The sequence below is a fragment of the Stegostoma tigrinum genome, chromosome 5 (assembly GCF_030684315.1).
Source record: "Stegostoma tigrinum isolate sSteTig4 chromosome 5, sSteTig4.hap1, whole genome shotgun sequence".
Classification (NCBI taxonomy): Eukaryota; Metazoa; Chordata; class Chondrichthyes; order Orectolobiformes; family Stegostomatidae; genus Stegostoma; species Stegostoma tigrinum.
The window spans coordinates 126347414-126369566 of NC_081358.1; the positions used below are offsets into that span (position 1 = coordinate 126347414).

The 22153-nt window shown below is 44.3% G+C and overlaps 1 protein-coding gene across 3 annotated transcripts in view; it reads left to right on the forward strand.

Annotated features, from left to right (window-relative positions):
• Window positions 1-22153, forward strand: part of osbpl1a (oxysterol binding protein-like 1A) — a 203802-nt gene that overhangs the window by 524 nt on the left and 181125 nt on the right. The window lies entirely within an intron of this gene.

Sequence of the window (22153 nt, forward strand, 5' to 3'; positions counted from 1 at the left end):
GTAGGAAGTGCAACAAACAGCAGCATTCGTTGAATTTAAGGTGAATGGGGCAAAATCCAAAGGGGACATGAGTAAAAATCGCTTTTTATTTTATCACGTCTAGTTCAGTCGTGGCTTTCAAGAGGAAATTGAGTAAATACACAAAGAAAACACGTCGAGATAACACAGTGTGGAGCTGGAGGAAAACAACGGCCAACCAGCATCAGAAAAGCAGTAAAGTAGACGTTTCGGGTCGGGACCCTTTTTCTGAAGAAGAGTGTCGACCAGAAACGTCAACTTTCCTGCTCATCTGATGCTGCCTTGCCTGCTGCGTTCTTCCAGCTCCACGCTGTGTTATCTCTGACTCTAGCATCTGCGGTTCTTACTATCTCTGACAAAGAAGGTTGCAATAGGAAGTGTAGGGAGTTGATGAGTTCACGATGAGCTTCCAGAGAGCCAGCACCACTTCTAAGAGGCTGAAGAGTCTCCTCTTTCACTGCAACTCGTCTCTGAGCCAAGTTTCTGAGAAACTTGGATATGTTTTAAGTCCACAGATGTTTGGGTGTTAGTTTGGTGTTTTTCTTAAAAACAGTTTTTTAAAAATTGAGGAAATTTCTGATTGTGTGAAATATTGACAAAAGTATGGTATTTCAAAGTCAGATCATTAATTCATTCCTCAATTAACAAGTTAACAAATGCTTAAGGGTTTTGCAGAGAATTGCAATGCTGCATTGAATGGACACCAGGTTTCCTGGATAGTTCTGTGTTTGTAAGCCAGAGTTTGAAAGTTCAAATCCCATTGCAGCAGGTTGTGAATATTGCATCCTGCTTCGCCAGTGTAAGGATGCAATATTTGGGGATTCTTTTATTGCAATCGTGGAGATATACAGTACCGGTCAAAAACAGCCACCCAATTATTCTAATCCAGCAATAACAAGGTTTTTAGATTGGATTCCCTACAGTGTGGAAACAGGCCCTGCGGCCCATCAAGTCCACGCCGCCCTGTGGGCATCCCACCCAGATCCATTCCCCTATAACCCACACACCCCTGAACACTATGGGCAATTTAGCATGGCCAATCCACCCGAGCCTGCATACCTTTGGACTGTGGGAGGAAACCGGAGCACCCGGAGGAAACCCACACAGACACGGGGAGAATGTACAAACTCTACACAGACAGTCGCCCGAGGCCAGATTCGAACCCGGGTCCCTGGCGCTGCGAAGCTGCAGTGCTAACCACTGAGCCACCGTGCTGCCACAGTGGAGCTGGATGAACATAGCAGACCAAGCAGCAGCAGGGGAGCAGGAAAGCTGACGTTTCGGGTCAAGACCCTTCTTCAGAAAATGGCTTCCAGCACTTGACTTATAGCCTTGCACGCCTTAGCATTGCAAATGCACATCTAAATACTAAAGTATTATGAGGGTTTCTATCTCGGCCACCCCTTATTTCCAGATTCCCGTCACTCCTGGGTGAAAAAAATGTTTTCCTTGCATCCCCTTTAAGCCTCATGCCCCTTACCTCAAATCTATGCCCCAAATTCATTGATCTTTCCATTAATGGGAAACATTCCTTCCTGTCTACCTGTCAATGCCCCTCATAATGTTATCCATCTCAATCACGTCCTCACTCAGTTTTTCTGCTCCAGTAGAAATAACCCCAGTTTGTCCAGTCTCTCGTGTTCACCTCTGGCCAAAAGTTCTGGGTTTGGGTTCAGGTTCCACCTTGGGATTTGAGAGGATTCGAGTACAGGAGCAGGCATGTCTTCCTGCAATGGTGAGAGTGCAGCAATGTTTACTAGACTGATTCCTGACTTTTATAAACAGAGACTGGATCTTTTCAGACTATGTTCACTGGAGTTGAGAAGAATTGTGGGGGCAGGGGAGGCGATCTTACAGAAACCTGTAAGATTTGAACATGGCTAGACAGGGGAAACGCCGGAAGGTGACTATGGAGTCCAGAACCAGGGATCAAAGTCTATGGTTATGGATCCAGGGTGAGCCATTTTGGACTGAGATGAAGAGAAATGTCTTCACCCAGAGAGTTAGACCTGGTTCTTGGGCTAAAGGGATCAAAGGGAATGGGAGGAAAACGGGAACAGGTGACTGATTGGACGACCAGCTATGACCATTTTGAATGATAGAGCAGATTTGAAGGGAACTGAGCTCAATGGGATCTGATGCATCATCCCTAGTTCCTAATAGTCTCTCAAATTGGCAAGCTAAACATAATTACTATCATGCAATAGGCTATATCTTGTTATGTGCTTCTTCTTGTTAAGGCTCACAGTTTAAGGCTCACTATTGTGAGCCAAGCAGGCTTTAGATCCATTAACCCATGAAAACCTGAAATAGCTTCACCAGGTGCCAGAGCAGTCTGTGGCCTGGATGAAATAGGTTTGCTGTTTATTCAGTGTTTTCATTTCCTGCCTCTCTTTAGTTATGTGATAGGTCTGCTTTTAAATTGTTGGTTACCCCACACCAAGCGAAGTCCAGTGGGCAGATCAGGGGGTTAATTTCCTTGTAGGTCTGATCCTGGACCTGGTTAAGATGGGCATCAGTGGATCTGGGCAGTGGACCATGGAGGGGCTTGTGTCACCCAAATGCCTGCTGCTCTTTTGCGTTTCTGTCTGCATTAGGGGTGAGGACAAGGCACGAGAGGATGGTGGAATTGAGTACTCCTTCTCTAGATTCCAGTCCGTTACAGGTCTCTGCTGACTTGTCCTCACCCCTGATTTGGATTTGATGAGTTTCTGTGGTTGTGCAGTGAGTTTCTGATGATTTGAATGTTTGTTATAATGTACCACCAGTGGCTATTTAGACTGTTTATTAAAGAGTAGTCAGAACGATTTGTAACTGTACACAACCCCAGCTATTGCCTCAATAATAGTAGGAACTGCCAATGCTGGGGTCAGAGATAACACAGCGTGGAGCTGGAGGAGCACAGCATCAGAGGCGCAGGAAAGTTGACGTTTCGGGTTGGGACCCTTTTTCTGAAGAAGGGTCCCCACCAGAAACGTCAACTTTCCTGCTCCTTTGATGCTGCCTGGCCTGCTGTTCTCCTCCAGCTCCACGTAGTTATCCCCTGTTATTGCCTATTAGTTATGGAGTTTTGCTACAGTTGTAGATGACATTGTACTCTGGATGTGGTCTCACCAATGTGCTGGTTCAGACTCCTTATTTAACTGGAAATCAGAGCAGAGAAGGTCCATTTGACCGATTCATGGAATGAAGGTGTTACAAAGAGAGGTTGAGCAGGCTGGGCCTGTACCCATTGCAGTTTAAAAGATTTGAGAGATCTTAACGAGACACACAAAATCCTGAGGGGATTTGACAGGATTGATATTTCACTTTGTAGGAAAGTCTAGGACTAAGGGCAAAAGTTTGAAAATAAGGGATCTCCCATTTAAAACAGATGTGGAGAATGTTAGGAATCCTCTACCCCAGAGACTGGTTGTGGTGGGGTTATGGAATAACTTTAAGGCTGAGTTGGAAGCGTTCTTGTCTAATAAATGAGTCAAATGTGAAGCTAAGGTGACATTCACATCAACTATGATCTTATTGAATGGTGGAGCAGGCTGAATGGCCTACTCCTCTCAATTCACAGATTTGTAAAGCCCATTTCGTTCATATACTTTTAGGCAAGGAAATCTAATCTGGTTTACACGTGACTCCAGACCGATGGCAATATGGTTGACTCTTGTTTGCCACTTGGTTCAAGGAGCAATTAGAGATGAGCAGGCAGCAATGATCACATCCTATGGAAGGAAGAAAAAATAGTTAAAAATTTGCTTACTTTTGAATGAATTAACCCAAACCTTTTCTAACAGGCTGTGTACGTAATAGGTGAGGGCAGCAACTCTGTGAGTGGTGAGTTTCCCAGTGAGAAACTGATGAAGGGGACCTTGTGGAGGATCAAAGGGACACAGACAGCATCTTTGATCCTCCACGTGTAGTGGTGTGTATGCTGTGCCTAGAAGCAGCCCTCTGATTTACTCTGTAACAAATAATAGGGCCACTTACTAATATTGCTGCTACCAGATCCTCCACCTGGTATTAATGTGACTGAGGGAATTGAAGATTGTCCTCCACTGTAAACATATGTTAACTTCTAGGTTTATAGGTTCTCATGGTGGTTCAGCTTCCTCTGAAAATGCACGAGAAAGGTAATAGAGGAGAAACATTATAAAGAAATTGTTGTGGAGTCATAGAGATGTCCAGCAGGGAAACAGACCCTTCAGTCTAACTTGTCCATGCTGACCTGATATTCGACATTAATCTAGTCCCATTTTCCAGCATTTGGCCATATCCATATAAACCCTTCTTATTCATTACCCATCCAAACACCTCTCAAATATTGTAATTGTATCAGCCACCAAAATTGCCTTTGTTTGCAGGCTTATGTACTTGACTCCCCAAGACTTGCATTTCTAATTTTTTTTTCAATGGTGTCTGCACATTTCAGCATCCGAGATGTTTACTGTTCCACTGCAAGAACTAGCAGCTAATTAATGCACAGTAAGCTCTTGCACAGCAATATGACAATGAACCAATCAAGTTTAATATAGGATACATGTTGATTTGCCAGGGCACTTTTTGGAGTTCTCGCTCAGAGTGCTTGTGGATCTCTTGCAATCTCTTAAAAGTGTCGATGGGTTAATGTCACACCTGTAAGACAACATTTCTTCCATTGCTGCACTCCCTCAGCCTGCACCAGGCCATTTGGCCCATCAAGCCTGCACTTATCGACGAAGACCTGGCTACAGCAATTCTATTTTCCAGCTCATGGCCCATAGCTGTGGCCACTTTGACAACACAAGTGAATGTCTAAACGCTGCTTCATGTTTCAAGAATTTCTGACTCCTCTGCTCTTTTCATAAGATCATAAGGAGGAGAAGTAGGCCATTCAGCCCATCAAATCTGCTCCAAACTTCAATGAGATTATGGCTGATTTTTTAAAAATTCATTTGTGGAATGTCACTGGCTGGCCAGCATTTCCTGCCCATCCCTAGTTGCCCTTGAGAAAGTGGTGTTGAGCTGCCTTCTTGAACCGCTGCAGTCCTCCGGAAAATCCCTAACTCCACTTTCCTGCCTTTTCCCCATAACCATTGATTCCCTGAATTAAAAATCTGTCTGTCTCAGTCTTGAGTATACTCAATGTCCCAGCCTTGACAGCCCTCTGCAGGAATTCCTCAGATTCACTACCCTCAGGGAAGAAATTCACCCACACCTCTGCCTTACATGGGGAACCCCTTGTTCTGAGATGATGTCCTTTGGCCTTAGACTGTCCATAGTCCAGTGTTTCCCCTTGTGCGATGATGTATACCCAGAGGTTACTTATTTCTGGGAAATTGTGTGAAATGTGTGCTCTGAGCATTGTGACATTGTTGTAATGTGATGTAATAATTGCACAAGTTTGAACCTGGGGAAGTGAAATTTCACTTGGTAGCATTACTATGTGGGCTGCAAAACAGCCCTGAAGGACTCATATTACAACATTCAAGATCCAGGGTTTTGTAAATAGAGATGAAAAATACAAAACTAAAGAAAAGCAACTTATAATTTCATAGCACCCTAAATGTAATGAAACATGCCAAGGTTCTTCACAGGAACAATTTTAAAAAAAAATGACGAATGACCAAAACCCTGGTTAAAGAGGTAGGTTTTAGGTAGTGTCTGCAAGACAGGGTCGGTCCACAGTTTGGGGCCTAGGCAGTTGAAGGCAAAGCTGTCAGTGGTGCAGAGACTAAATTAGGGCTGCTGAAAGCCTGGAATTAGTTGAGCGTAGAGATCTCACAGTTGATAGTGGAAGTAACTTGTGCTAGATTTCCTGCAATCACTGCTCAGAGCCTGGGTGGAGGTGTTAGGAGGGATGCCGAGATCAGGGAAAGGTTCACAGAATTGTAATGGTGCTCATTGAGCTTTCACAGTTTCTACTACTTATTGCCAATCTCCTGCCTTTTCCCCATATTGCTGCTCACCATTTCTATCCAAATGATCATGTTAGAGTCATACAGCACAGAAGCAGACCGCTCAGGCCACCGGTCAATGCCAGCCATCATCCTGAACTAAACGAGTCCCACCACCTGCCTGTGTTTGGCTCGTGCCCCTCCAAACATTTCCTATTCATGCACTTATCCAAATGTCTCGTAAATGTTGTAACCATAGCCATATCCCCCTCTTTCTGAGGAAGTTCATTTCACACACAAACCAGTCTGTGTAAAACAAAACATTGTCTCTCATGTCTTTTTAAAATCTTTCTGGTCTCACCTTTAAATTATGGCCCCTAGTCTTGAAATCCCACACCATACAGAAAAGTCAGTTGCCATTCACTTTATTTGTACGCCTAATTATTTTATAAACTTCTATAAGGTCAGCTCTCAACCTCCCTACGCTCTTGCAAAAAAGAGCCCCAGCCTGTCCTTATAACTCAAACCTTCCATTCCCAACTATGTTCTGGTAAGTCTCTTCTGAACCTTCTCCAGCTTAACAAAAGCTTCCCAATAACAGGGCAATGAGAACTGGACACAGTACTCCAGAAGAGGCCTCACCATCATTCTGTACAACCTCAACATCATGCCCCAACTCCTTTATTCAAAGGACTGAGCAATGAAACTAAACATTCTTCCTGAATGCCTCAATTGAATCTGCCTCTTCCACATTTCCAGGCAGTGCATTTCCACACCCTAATTACTCGCTGGGTGAAAATGTTTTTCTCACATCACTCTTAATCCTTTTACACCTCATTTTAATTCTACAGCCTGTCATTCTCTTACAAGTGGTGAGAATAGCTTGACTCTATCTAATTTCTACAGTTGCTTTGTGTTTTTGAAAACATCTATCAAATCTTCTGTCAGCTGTCTTCCCTCCAAGGTGAATATTCTAAATTTCTTAAATCTCTCATCACTGAAGCCTCTCATCCCTGGAACCAATTTGTAAATCACTTCTGCACTTTCTGTTTAATGTATTTGTATTTTTCCTATAGTGTAGCATCCACAAACGTGTACACAAATGCCAGCAGAGTGTCGTATACACGTTCAACATTGCCTCCTTAATTTTGTACTCTTATGCCCCTATTAATAAAGCCGAAACAATCTGTGCTTTATCAACTGCTTTCCGGCCACCTTCAATGACCTGTGCAAAATCAATACCAATTGTGAAGGACTTTAGTTTATGTGGAGATACTGGAGAAATTGGGATTGTTTTCCTTCAGCAGTGAAGGGGATATTTAATAAAGTGTTCAAAATTTGGTACCAAGGGAGAGGTACTTTGATATGGAACACTGTGCTAGAAAGGGCATGAAACAGATTAAATAGTAACTTTTGAAATTGAAAATGGATAAATATTTGAAGGAAATATTTGCAGGGCTATGGCAGAAGGACAAAGACATTGGGACTAATTAGAGAGCTCTTTCCAAGGGTCGGAACAGGTACAATTGGCCGAATGGCTCCCTGCTGTTCTGTGAGTTTCTATAGTTGCACAACATGTGAGAGAGATGTGCTTTCCTGCTCCCTCAGTTTAGCAGAAATGCATCCTAAATTATGAACGTGCTGATGAATTCTGGAAGTCCAGTGGAGTCGGGAATATCTTGGCTTTGTTTTGGAGTTATATTTTTAGGTCACTTGGAGGATTAACTGCAGCGAACAGTTCTACATCTGAAAAGTTTCAAATGATGCAGAATGAACCAGAAAGTTTTGGACAAGAATAGGTTTGTGCCCAAGGTCCTGGCCTTCATGCGCCCCCCCCCCCTCCACCGCCTTCTATAGTCTCTCTTCCCCCCCCGCCTTCTATAGTCTCCTATGATCCTACGAGATCTCTGCACTCCTCCAATTCTGCATTCTTGCGCTTCGCAGATTTTCATTGTTCTGCCATTGGCAGCCATATGTTCAACTGAATGAGTGCACAGCCTCCCTCTCCTTTTATAGGCTTTGTCCAGGCTTTTGGTCACATGTCCTAATATCATTTTAAATTGAGCTGCTGCAGAAGATTTTACCAGATTAAAGGTGCTATGTCAATGCAAACTATTTGCTGCCTTTTTTAATAAGGGGCTGAACGTATAATCACTACAGTTCACCGGTTAATGTTAATACTTCAAGTTGGCTAGTCCTTTATCTATTGTAGCAAATTGTATATTTGAACCTGGCTCCTTTTCATATTTAACTGGCCTCCTGCAATTGGGATTGCAAAAATTACATTTAAGCTTTAATTTCTGCTTGTATACAGCACCTCAGATGTAGCTACAAAGGTTTCATTACTCTAAAGGTATTGGAAGGATCAACCCCTGGTCTTGCTGAGTATCAAGCCTCCACATGGATAGTGGGAGGAGGAAAGATCATAGATTTGGGTTTCCAGTGCTTGTAGCAGGTTTTAAAGTGGGTAATTTGCTTTTGGTAAGTTTGTTCAGAGAATGTTCTGTGTAGCAGTGTTTGACATGTTATTCCATGAATATGGGTAGTACACCATATGAAGTAATTTCCTGGAGTGCTAGAGAATCATAGAACAGTCACAGTGCCCTAGGAGGCCATTCAGCCCATTGTGTTAATGATGGCTTCCTGCAAGAGAAGTTTACCTAGTCCTTCCCTACTTTATCCCCCAGAACCCAACACACAGTTTCTTAATTCCCTTTCAAAATCCATCATTAAATTTACAACATCTCTGCCTGACTCCCAGGTAGGAGGCTCCAGATCCTAATTGCTTGCTGTTTTAAAGTTTTTCCTCATGTCACCGTTACTTTTACTGATTGACTCAAGTCAAAAATAGAAATTGCTGGAAAAACTCAGCAGGTCTGGCAGCATCTGTGGCGAGAAATCAGAGTTGACGTTTTGGGTCCAGTGATCCTTCCTCACAGCAGTATTGAAGTTCTGAAGTAAAGAGTCACTGGACCTGAAACGTTAACTCTGATTTCTCTCCATTGATGCTGCTAAGGTTTTCCTGCAATTTCTGATTTTGTTTCCCGTTTCTAGTATCTGCAGTTCTTTCAGTTTTAAATCCGCGTTCTCTGGCTCTCAATCCTTGCACCAGTGGGGACAGCTTTTCTCTGTGCCTCTCTTGCGGTTGTTTGGCTTGTCGAATGGAACAACAAATCAGCAGATGTTTCATTACCCTTCTGGGTAACCTCATCAATGCAATCTCCAACGTGGCTTCATCAGAGGCTGCACTGAGGATGTTACCCAGCGGGGTAATGAAACATCTGCGGAAAAACGAACCAGCTCAGCGAGCCAACCAGCCTCAACATCCACAACCCGTGCTACAAATCTACTCTAAAACCTCTGTGCTTCTCTGCATTCAGCACAATGCACGACACTTCAGATGAGGATGAGCCAGTGTTTTACGAAGGTTTAGCATAACTTCTCATATGAAGGCATGAGACGGATTACAGAAAAGATTCATAGGATGGTTCCAGGGATGAAGGCCTTCTTTGTTTTTGTACGCTGTGTCTCTATTTATAAAACCCAGGATTCCACATACTTTTTATTAACCAATTTGTCAACCTCCTCATCTACTGTCAATGCTTTTTTCACATACACCACCAGATGGGAGCAGTACGGTGGCTCAGTGGTTAGCACTGCAGCTTCACAGCGCCAAGGACCCAGGTTCGATTCCCACCTCAGGCGACTGTCTGTGTGGAGTTTGCACATTCTCCCCGTGTCTGCGTGGGTTTCCTCCGGGTACTCCGGTTTCCTCCCACAGTCCAAAGATGTGCAGGCTAGGTGGATCGGCCATGCTAAATTGCCTGTAGTGTTCAGGGTTATGGGGGGGATGGGCCTGGATGGGATGCTTCAAAGGGCAGTGTGGACTTGTTGGGCCGAAGGGCCTGTTTCCACACTGTAGGGAATCTTAAAAAAAAAATGATACTTGTCTTGGCAATTCTGTTATCTGGCATTATCCTCCTCAATGCATTCAAATTTTATGTCATCCACAGATTGTGAAATTATGTCCTGCACACCCAACTGGAGGTCATTAATATTGATCCAAAAAGCACAGTTCCTAAAAGTGATAGCCCAGCTCATCCCCGCACCTGCAACCCCACTATAAACTAGAGTGGCACGGTGGCTCAGTGGTTAGCACTGCAGCCTCACAGTGCCAGGGACCCGCGTTCAACTCCAGCCTCTGGTAACTGTCTGTGTGGAGTTTGCACATTCTCCCTGTGTCTGCGTGGGTTTCCTCCGGGTGCTCCGGTTTCCTCTCACAGTCCAAAGATGTACAGACTAGGTGGCTTGGCCATGCTAAATTGCCCATAGTGTTCAGGGGTGTGTGGGTTATAGGGGGATGGGTCTGGGTGGGATGCTCCATGGGGCAGTGTGGATTTGTTGGGCCTGTTTCCACGCTGTAGGGAATCTAATCTAATCTGATCTAAACCTTGCCCTGATCTGATAAACAATCATTCCTAAGATTCCTTTACTCAGTTAATGTCACATCCATGCTGCTATGTCCCTTGTAGTTTGCAAGCTCATACCTACCTCCAGAAGCCTGCTATGTGGCACTGTATCAAATGCATTATGAAAGTCCATGTACACTAAATTGACTGTGTTACTGTCATCAGCACTCTCTATTTGCTTGTCCAAATACACAATCAAGTCAATTAAACATGATTTGCCCTGAACACTTACATGTTGACTTTACTAAGTTAATACATAATGATCCAAATGACTGTTAATTTTGTGTCATATTATAATTTATGAAAACTTCGTCCACTGCTGAGGTTAATTTCATCAGGATCAGTGCCTCCACTGCCAGGATTCACTCAGCAGGGGTGCAGTACAGTGGTATACAGTCTGAAGGGAGCTGTTCTGGGAGTCCTCAGTATTCGCTGAATGCCATGAATTACTCGGGGGCAGGGAATCCTTACTCGTTTCTTTCCCATTGCTGAGAAATACAATTAAATTCAGCCACTTATTGGGGTTTTGCTTCCAGTTTTTAAAGAAAGTAGAACAGTACAGCATAGTACGGGCCCTTCGGCCCATGATGTTGTGCCAACCTATTATCCTACCCAAGATCAAACTACCCTGCATGCCCTACATTTTACTATCGTCCACGTGCCTATCCAAGAGTCACTTAAATGTCCCTAATGTATCTGACTCCATTACCACTGCTGGCTGTGCGTTCCACGCACTCACCACTCTCTGTAAACAAGAATGTAACTTCTGCAGCTCTTCAGTCCTCCGGCGTTAACACTATCTAAGGAGGATTATGGACAGCACCTCTACGATTTTCATATATATTTCCCTCCATGGATGCCTCTTGTCTGGTCTCAACGCTTTATCGACTCTGACAGTAGACAACCTTCCTAATTCTTGCTACCAAGTTTCAGCTCATCGAATGTCTCGGAAATGACAACAACAAAAATGACCCTGTGAAAATGAAGTCAACCTGGTGAAGCCATCAAACAGGACTATTTGCACACCAAACAGCGTAAGCAGCAAGTGATAAACAGAGCTAAGCAATCCCACAACAAACTGATCAGATCTAAGGCTTTGCAGTTCTGCTACATCCAGTCGTGAATGGTGGTGGACAATTAAACAACTCACTGGAGGAGGAGGCTCCAGAAATATTCCCATCGTCAACGATGGGAGAGCCCAGCACACCAGCACAAAAGATAAATCTGAAGCATTTGCAACTATCTTAAGACAGCAATACTAAGTGGATGATCCACCTTAGCCTCTTCGAATGGTCCCCAGAATCTCAGATGCCAGTCTTCCACCAAATTAATTCACTCCACATAATGTAAGAAATGGTTGGAGACACTAGATTCCGCAAAGGCTACGGGTGCTGACAACATTTCGGCACCAATACTGAAGACTTGTGCTCCAGAGCTTGCCGCTCCCCTCGCCAAGCTCTTCCAGTACAGTTACAATATTGGTGTCTACCGGACAATGTGGAAAATTGGCCACACAAATATGTCTTGTGTATAAAAAGCAGGACTAATCCAACCCAGCCAAATACTGCCCTGTCAGTCCATTCTTAATCATCAGTAAAGTGATGGAAGATGTTGTCAACAGTGCTATCAAACAGCACCTGCTCCCAGTTTGGGTTCCGCCACACCAACTAGTCACAAGACCATAAGATATAGCAGCAGAATTAATGACTTGGCTTCCTGAACCCTCTGTAGCAGACTTGCCATCCTCTGACTGAAGAAATTCCTCCACAGCTCAGTTCTAAAGGCTTCTGCTTTCACTCTTAGGCTATGCTGTTGTCTCCTCGTCTGTTCTACTGGTGGAAACATTCTCCGTGTCCACTCTATCCAGGTCTCTCAGTATTCTATAAGTTTCAATCAGATTCACCCTCGTGCTTCTAAACACCATCGAGTAAAATCCCAGAGTCCTGAACTGCTCCTCATATGACAAGCCCTTCATCCCCAGGATTATTCTTGTAAATCTCCTCCAAAGCTCCTTCAAAAACATACACGTCATTCCTTGGATATGGGACACAAAACTGCTCACAATATTCCTAATGCGGTCTGATCAGAGCTTTATACAGCCCTAGCAGTATATCTCAGTTTTTATATTCTAGCTATCTTGAAATTAATGATAAAATTGTATTTCCTTCCTAACTGCCAACTGAATCCGTATTTTAATGTTAAGAGAATCCTGAACTGGGATTCCCAACACCTTTTATGCTTAAGATTTCTGAAGCTTGGCCCCATTTAGAAAATTGTCTGCACCTCCATTCTCCCCACCGAACTGCATAGAATCTCACTTTTCCACTTTGTATTCCATCTGCTACTTCTTTGCCCAATCTCCTAGCTTATCCAAGTCCATCTGCATCCTGTGATAATGGGAACTGCAAATGCTGGAGAATCCAAGATAACAAAGTGTGAAGCTGGATGAACACAGCAGGCCAAGCAGCATCTCAGGGGCACAAAAGCTGACGTTTCGGGCCAGACCCTTCATCAGAGAGAGAGAGAGGGTCTAGGCCCGAAACGTCAGCTTTTGTGCTCCTCAGATGCTGCTTGGCCTGCTGTGTTCATCCAGCTTCACACTTTGTTATCCATCTGCATCCTCCCTGCTTCTTCACACTACCCGTTCCTCCATCTTTCTTTGTGTCCATCTGCACTCTTAGCAACAATGCCTTTGGGTGTGTCATCTAAATTGTTAATGTATAATGTGAATTTTTGTGGCCCCAACACTAACCCCTGCAGAGTCCACATCCTGAAGAAGACTCCTTTGTTCCCACTCTCTAAATTCTACCAGTCAGCCAAACCTCTATCCATGCCAGTACCGTGCCCCTAACGCCATGAGTTCTTATCTGATGTAGCAGCCTCCTGTGTGGCACCTTGTCAAAGACCTTCTGGAAATCTAAATAGATCACATTCACTGGATCTCCTCTGTCAAACTTGCTCACTACCTCCTCAGAGAATTCTAACAGATTTTTCAGGCATAACTCCCCTTGACAAAGCTGTGCTGGCTCAGCCCTATTAAACCATGCACTTCCAAGTACGCAATTTTATTCTTAATTGCCTCTGAAATCTTACAATGACTGAGGTCACACCAACCAGGCTATAATTTCCCCTCTTCTGCCTCCCTCCCTCCATAAATAGCCTTGGTTTTAACATGAACAAAAGTGCTGAGGTGAGAGTGACCATGAGCTGCATTCAATTGAGTGTGGCATCACAGAGTCCCAGCAAAAAACTGAAATCAGTGGGCATCAGGGGGAACCTCTGATTTCAACTAAAAAAAAATCAAAAGGGGGAGAAGATGAAATATGAAGGTAAGCTAGCTTGTGAAATAAAAGAATATTGCCTGAAACTTTTTTAGATTGGAAGATTAGAGGCAAAGACTATTTTCTATATGGGGAAAGGCTTCAGAAATCTGAAGTACAAAGGAATCTGGGAGTCCCTAGTACAGGATTCTGCTAAAGTTAACATACAGATTTATTTGGCAGTTAGGAAGCCAAATGCAATGTTTGCATTCATTTCAAGGCAGCTGGAATACAAGAGCAGGGACATACTGCTGAGGCTGTATAAAGCTCTGGTCAGACTGCATTTGGGATATTGTGAGCAGTTTTGGGCTCTGTATCTAAGGAAGGATGTACTGGCCTTGGAGGGAGTTGAGAAGATGATAACAAAAATGATCCCAGGGATGAAGGGCTTGTTATGTACGGACTGGTTGAGGACTCTGGGTCTGTACTCGATGGTGTTTAGAAGGATGAGGGGGGGATCTCATTGTAACTTACAGAATATTGAGAAGGCTGGATGGAGTAGACATGGAGAAGATATTTCCACTAGAAGAAGAGACTAGGGACCTAAGGGCACAAGCTGAGTGAAGGGATGGTCCTTTAGAACAGAAATAAGGAGGAATTTCTTCAGCCGGAGGGTGGTGAATCTCTTGAATTCATTGACAGAGAACTGTGGAGGCCAAATCATTGAGTGTATTTAAGTCATAGACAGGTACTTGATTAGTTAGGGCATCAAGGATTTCGGGGAGAAGACAGGAGAATGTGTTTGTGAAATTTATGAAGCACAATCGAATCATGGAGGAGATCTGATGGTCCGAATGGCCTAGTCTGCTATATCTTTTGATCTTGTGGTCTTATGATTCATTAAAGGAGGCTTAATGGGTGCTCATATTCTTGACTAAGGGCTGGGACGGGACCATATCAAAATACTTCTGGTGTGTGAGACATTACAGTGGGAGAAAAATTGAATCAGTAGTAGCAGGAACTGCCGATGCTGGAGAATCTGCGATAACAAGGTGTAAAGCTGGATGAACACAGCGGGCCAAGCAGCATCAGAGGAGCAGGAAAGCTGACGTTTTCGGTTGGGTCCCTTCTTCAGAAAAGGCGGAGGGGAAGGGGGTTCTGAAATAAATAGGGAGACAGGGGGAGGCAGATAGAAGATGGATAAAGGAGAAGGTAGGGTGAGAGGAGACAGACAGGTCAAAGAGGTGGGTTAGGGAGGCGGGGTCTAGCTGGGCTCGTCTTGGCATGTGGTCGAGGTGGGGGGAGATTTTGCGGATGTTGTGGAACACCTACGCTCTGTTTGCAACAAACAACTACACCTCCCAGTCGCGAACCATTTCAATTCCCCCCTCCCAATCTCCTCAGACGACATGTCCATCCTGGGCCTCCTGCATTGCCACAACGATGCCACCCGAAAGATGCAGGAACAGCTACTCCTATTTCGCTTGGGAACCCTGTAGCCCAAGGGTATCAATGTGGACTTCACCAGCTTCAAAATCTCCCCTCCCTTGACCACATGCCGAAACCAGCCCAGATAGTCCCCGCCTCCCTAACCATTCCTCCCACCCCCATCCGCTACCCACCTAACCTCATCTGCCCCCCTGACCTGACCTATCCTCCCTAACTCCCCAACTACATTCACCTTCACTGGCTCTAACCCCGCCTCTTTGACCTGTCTGTCTCCTCCCACCCTATCTTCTCCTTTATCCATTTTCTATCTGCCTCCCCCTGTTTCCCTATTTATTTCAAAACCCCCTTCCCCTCCCCCATTTCTGAAGAAGGGTCCCAACCTGAAATGCCAAACTTTCCTGCTCCTCTGATGCTGCTTGGCCTGCTGTGTTCCTCCAGCTCCACACCGTGTTTTCTTGAATCAGTAGTGCTTGTTTTGTTTATTATATAGACAAGCAACGATAGCATTGTATAGCCTATAGCTTCAAGCATCTGGAGACATAACTTTACAATCAGTCCAGGCCATCACCGTCCATATATCGCTACTTGCTTCATACAGCCCTTTAATTGTTAAGTGAAATATTTGTTAAACAACTGCTGTTTCCTTTAGCTCCTTCATGATTTCACCATGTGCTATGGAGAGATTACATTTCAGTCTGTCTTGGAACGCTTACATAATACTTTGCCCGTTCCCTTTACTGTTTGATGCGAGTTTTATTTGAGTGGTTGATTTTGACTCTTCCCACTTTGAATATTTTTGCTGAAAAAAAGTAACAATCGTGGAGCCAAATCATGCCAGGGAGAGTCTAAACCAACTCAGGCATGTGAACCAGAGCAGAATATTGGAAAGTGATACTGGGCGAAGCAGATAGTGCTAAAGCAGCAAATAGAGTCGATCTAGGAGAGAAAACAATGAGGTTGAAATTAGGTTTGCACTGTGCTGGGCTGCACATATTTCAAAGACACGGAGTTGCTGGCAGCCAAGTTGACCCTCTAGACCTGCAGAAAATGGCTGACAATAGATAAACAGAATTAAAAGCCTGCTCCAGCATTTAAGTGGTGACTTTGAGAAGGGGTTACTCTGAGGTAGAAGGGAGTTCTGGACAAACAACAGCTGCAAAAACATTTTTTAGGTACAACTTGATAAGAAATAGCCAAGGACAGACTGCTAGAAGGTTTGTAATAAACATTGAAGGGAAGGTAAGCTCCCACAATAACAAACAGATGAACTAATGGTAAAAATCTCAAGGATCAAATAAATTCATTAAACCACAACAGTGATTGACTCCAGTCTCGTTAATGAAAGGATATTGTCCATAAGACATAGGAGTGGAAGTAAGGCCATTCGGCCCATTGAGTCCGCTCCGCTATTTAATCACGGCTGATAGGCATTTCAACTCCACTTCCCTGCACTCTCCCCGTAGCCCTTAATTCCTTGAGATCAAGAATTTATCAATCTCTGCCTTGAAGACATTTAACGTCCCGGCCTCCACTGCGCTCCTTGGCAATGAATTCCACAGGCAAATTGTCCCATTAGGTGAAAACAGTTCAGACAGGGGTCATAAATCTATCTCAGAAGACAGTATGCAGTCAGCCTAGGTCAAAGCACGGCTGTGAAAACAACAGATAAAGACGTTTTGCAATAATTAATTGTTTCTTTGAAATTATTCACAATATTAAAGAGTAGATTTGAGTTTAAGTTTCTTCAGATAATCACAGATAGATTTCAACGTAATTGTAAATACAGGTATATAATAAAAATACAAAGATCACTGGAAGCATTAGGGGAAAAGATTCAAATATAGATGTGAAAGCTGACTAGTCTCAGCCTCCCCTTATTAAAGGGATGTCTAGTGCACACTAAGAAATGGATTGCTCACCACTCCTTAGCTATGGAATGCTAGGGATAGATGTAAAACTTTACAAAAAAAAACTTTATAATAGAATTAATCTTAGCAGTTAGTAAGAACCAACTATCTTTTGTACCTTTTATAATTAGGACAATGGGAAATATAAGTTGAGAAACAGAATTTGATAGGGATAGTAAATGAATATAATGAATAACAGAATTAAAGGAGTCCTTAGAGATAAGTAAGTATGGGACATGTCTGAAGGCACATAGCCAGTAACTTTGAAGTATGAATTAATAAGATGCATTGAAAGATCCCAAGATCTGGTGATTACAATCTCTGTTAAACATCATGAGATCATGCGGAACCTAGGGCTGTCTGTAGGAGAGTCCATCATTAAGTAGGAGTTTCACAGGATTGGATGTATAGAATATGGGGTACGACACAGTGACTATGTTGTATGTGATTATTGTAACACACGATTTATAAAAATATTGTACCCCACTGAGAAAGTCAGAGTCATTAACCTCTCTTTCGATCTGAGCCAAACACTAATGAGATAACTGCACCCTCACATCGAGGCCACATCTGGGGGGAGTCTGTGGCCCCCTCCCTGTGTAACCCGCTGACTGCCACATGCCTGAATTCTGCCTGACTCCTGAGACTTTGTCAGGGGGTTTCGCTCCAGCACACGACATTGGGTGAATAATTGGGAAATTATAGGCAGAGATTGTGGGATTATGATGTTGTAGCAATAATAGAGACTTGACTCAAGAAAAGGCAGAATTGTGTATTATATAGCCTGGATATCAGGTATTCACAGAAACTTGGGTAACTCAGAGAGAGGAATGGTTGTTGGAAGTTCCGGGATTTGCTGCTTTAAAAGAAATAGGGAGAGTAGAAAAAGAGATGGGGGAGTGGCATTGCTAGTCAGGGCTAGTATTAGCAGCTTCTGAAAGGCAGTTCAAAAATGAGAGATAATGGGAACTGCAGATGCTGGAGAATCCAAGACAACAAAATGTGAGGCTGGATGAACACAGCAGGCCAAGCAGCATCTCAGGAGCACAAAAGCTGACGTTTTGGGCCTAGACCCTTCATCAGAGAGGGGGATGGGGTGAGGGTTCTGGAATAAATGGGGGGGGGGAGGGGCGGACCGAAGATGGAGAGAAAAGAAGATAGGTGGGGAGGCAGGGAGGGGATAGGTCAGTCCAGGGAAGATGGACAGGTCAAGGAGGTGGGATGAGGTTAGGTAGATGGGGGTGCGGCTTGGGGTAGGAGGAAGGGATGGGTGAGAGGAAGAACAGGTTAGGGAGGCGGAGACAGGTTGGACTGGTTTTGGGATGCAGTGGGTGGAGGGGAAGAGCTGGGCTGGTTGTGTGGTGCAGTGGGGGGAGGGGACGAACTGGGCTGGTTTAGGGATGCAGTAGGAGAAGGGGAGATTTTGAAACTGGTGAAGTCCACATTGATACCATTAGGCTGCAGGGTTCCCAGGCGGAATATGAGTTGCTGTTCCTGCAACCTTCGGGTGGCATCATTGTGGCACTGCAGGAGGCCCGTGATGGACATGTCATCTAAAGAATGGGAGGGGGAGTGGAAATGGTTTGCGACTGGGAGGTGCAGTAGTTTGTTGCGAACTGAGCGGAGGTGTTCTGCAAAGCGGTCTCCAAGCCTCCGCTTGGTTTCCCCAATGTAGAGGAAGCCACACGGGGTACACTGGATGCAGTATACCACATTGGCAGATGTGCAGGTGAACCTCTGCTTAATGTGGAATGTCATCTTGGGGCCTGGGATAGGGGTGAGGGGGGAGGTGTGGGGGCAAGTGTAGCATTTTCTGCGGTTGCAGGGGAAGGTGCCGGGTATGGTGGGGTTGGAGGGCAGTGTGGTGCGAACAAGGGAGTCACGGAGAGAGTGGTCTCTCCGTGACTCCCTTGTTCGCTCCACGCTGCCCTCCAACCCCACCACACCCGGCACCTTCCCCTGCAACCGCAGGAAATGCTACACTTCAGTTCAAAAATGATATGTCTACAGGGTTGAGGTCCAGAACAAGAAAGGAGCAGTCACTTTGTTGGGGGTTTTTTACAGACCCCCTAATAGTTACAGAGAAGTGGAGGAGCGGATTGGGGGGAAGATACTGGATTGATGCAGAAATCACTGGGTTGTAGTCATGGGTGACTTCAACTTCCCAAACATTGATTGGAAACATTTTAGTTGTAATAGTTTAGATGGAGCAGATTTTGACCAGTGCATTCAGGAAAGATTCCTGCCACAGGATGTAGATAGACTAACACGAGGAGAGGCCACTTTGGATTTGGTGCTTGGCAATGAACTGGGCCAAGTGTTAGACCTGTTGGTAGGGGAGCATTTTGGTGGGAGTGATCATAACTCTGTTACTTTTACAATAGTCATGGAAAAGGATAGGTACATACGGCAGGGTAAGGTTTATAATTGGCGGAAGGGTAATTACAATTCTGTTAGGCAAGAACTGGGTAACATAAAATGGGAACAGATGCTGTCAGGGAAAAGCACTATTGAAATGTGGAGATTGTTTAAGGAATGCACACTGCGGGTGCTTGATATGTTTGTCCCAAGCAGGTGCGGAAGATGCGGTCAAATGAGAGAGCCTTGGTTCTCAAGAGAGGTCGAACGACTGCCTAAGAGGAAGAAAGAGGCTTATGTAAGGTTTAGGGAACAAGGAATGGAAAAGGCTTTAGAGGGATACAAGTTAGTCAGGAAGGAGCTGAAGAAAAGGCTTAGGAGAGCGATAAGGGGGCTGAGAAAACCTTGGCAGATAGGATCAAGGAAAACTCCAAGGCTTTTTACACGTACATGAGGAATGAGAGAATGACCAGAGAAAGGGTAGGGCTGACCATGGATTGTAAAGGGAATTTGTGCACAGAGCCAAAAGAAATAAGAGAGAGATCCTTAATGAATACTTATCTTCAGTATTCACAACTGAGGGGAACCTAGTTGTAGAAGAGGATGTTGTGAAACAGGCTGGTAGGTTAAATGAGGTTGATGTTATTAAGTAAGACGTGAATGGAATTTTGAGGAAGTTGAAGATCACTAAGTCCCCCAAGCCTGATGGGATTTATCCAAGGATTCTATGGGAAGCGAAGGAAGGGCTTGCAGGGCCTTTGGCAATGATCTTTTCATCCTTACTGTCCACAGGTATAGCGCCGGAAGATTGGAGAGAGGCAAACGTCCTTCCCTTGTTCAAAAAAGGGAACAGGGATAACCACAGAAATTACAGGCCACTTAGTCTTACATCAGTTGTGGGCAAATTTATTGGAAAGGGCTCTGAGAGATAGGATTTATGATCACTTGCAAAGGCACAGTTTGATTCGTGATAGTCAGCATGGATTTGTGAGGGGTAGATCATGCCTCACAAACCTTGTTGAATTCTTTGAAGAGATGACCAAACATGTGGATGAAGGTAGAGCAAGGGATGTGGTATGAATGGATTTAAGTAAGACGTTTGATAAGGTTCCCCATGGTAGGCTCGTGCAGAAGGTAAGGAGGCACGGGATAGGAGATATATGGCAGATTGGATTCCGAATTGGCTGACTCTGAGAAGACAAAAGGTGGTAGTGGACGGAAAATATTCAACATGGTGCTCAGTTACGAGTGGGGTACCACAAGGGTCTGTTCTGGATCCTCTTCTATTTGTGATTTTTGTAAATGATTTGGATGAGGCAGTAGAAGAGTGGATTAGCAAGGCGGTGGACAATACAAAAGTGTGTCCTGTTGTGGACAGTGCTAGGTTACAAAGTGACATTGATAGGATGCAGTTCTGGGCTGAGAAGTGGCAAATGGAGTTTAACCCTGAAAAGTGTGAGGTGATTCATTTTGGAGAGACAAATTTGAACGCAGAAGACAGGGTTAATGGAAAGATTCTTGGCAGTGTGGAGGAGGTGAGAGATCTTGGGGTTCATGTCCACAGTTCCCTGAAAACTGCCACCCAGGTGGACAGAGTTGTTAAGAAGGCGTATAGTGTGTTAGCTTTCATTAAGCTAAAGGGATTGAGCTCAAGAGCCATGAAGTTATGCTCCAGCTGTACAAAAGCCTGGTTTAGCCACATCTGGAGTATTATGTCCAGTTCTGGTCTTCTCATTACAGGAAAGATGAGGCGGCATTAGAAAAGGTGCAGAGGAGATTTACCAGGATGTTGCCTGGAATGGAGGGAAGGTCTTACAAGGACAGGTTGAGAGAGCTAGGGCTTTTCTCTTTACAACAACGAAGGATGAGAGGTGACTTGTTAGACGTGTACAAATTGATCAGAGGTATAGATAGAGTGGGCAACCAGAGACTCTTTCCTAGGGTGGGAGGTAGCTATTATGAGGGGGCATAGATTTAAAGCGAGTGGAGACAGATATAGTGGAGACATCAGAGGTAGTTTCTTTACTCAGAGAGTGGTTGGGGTGTGGAATGCATTGCTGGAGAGGGTAGTGGAGTCGGCCTCGTTAGGAGCTTTGAGCGGCTATTAGGTAGGCAAATGGATAATTGTGTACTATTATCGGTAGCAGTGGAGGTTAGATAGACCTTAGGTTTAGGGTAAAAGTTCAGGACAACATCGTGGGCCAAAGGGCCTGTACTGTGCTGTACTGTTCAATGTTCTATGTATGTATTAAGAAAAGATAGGACAAAAAGAATACAAAGGAGGAGGATGGTGATTTCAGTTTAAAGAGAGCCTTGCAAGAATGATGTTTTAGTAGATTCAAAGGTAGAATCGATTTGACTGAAGCTAACAAATAAGAAAAGTGGAATTACGTTGTTCGGAGTAATCTGTAGACCACTAACTAATCTTCTCTCAGTAAAAAGGAGTCGTCGGGCTGGTTAGGGACTAAGGAGGGGATTTACACATGGAGGCAGGAGCATAACTGAGGTGTTAAATGGATAATTTGCATCTGTCTTTACCAAGGAGGCAGATGTTGCCCAAGATGTAGTGACAGAAGAGGAAACTCGGTGATTGGAAAGACTTCCAACTGATGGTGAGGTATTGGGTAAGCTGTTGGTGCTTAGAATTGATCAGACCCTGAGACCGGATTTGGAGCATGCAATGATATTGAAGAAAGTGAGCATGGAAATTGCAGAAATGTTGGAAGTCCAGGAGGGTTAGAGGATTGTAAACATTCCGTCAGTTGTAAACATCTGCCCCACAATTACTGGCCCGTCAGTTTAACTTTGGGGGTGAGAAAACTTCT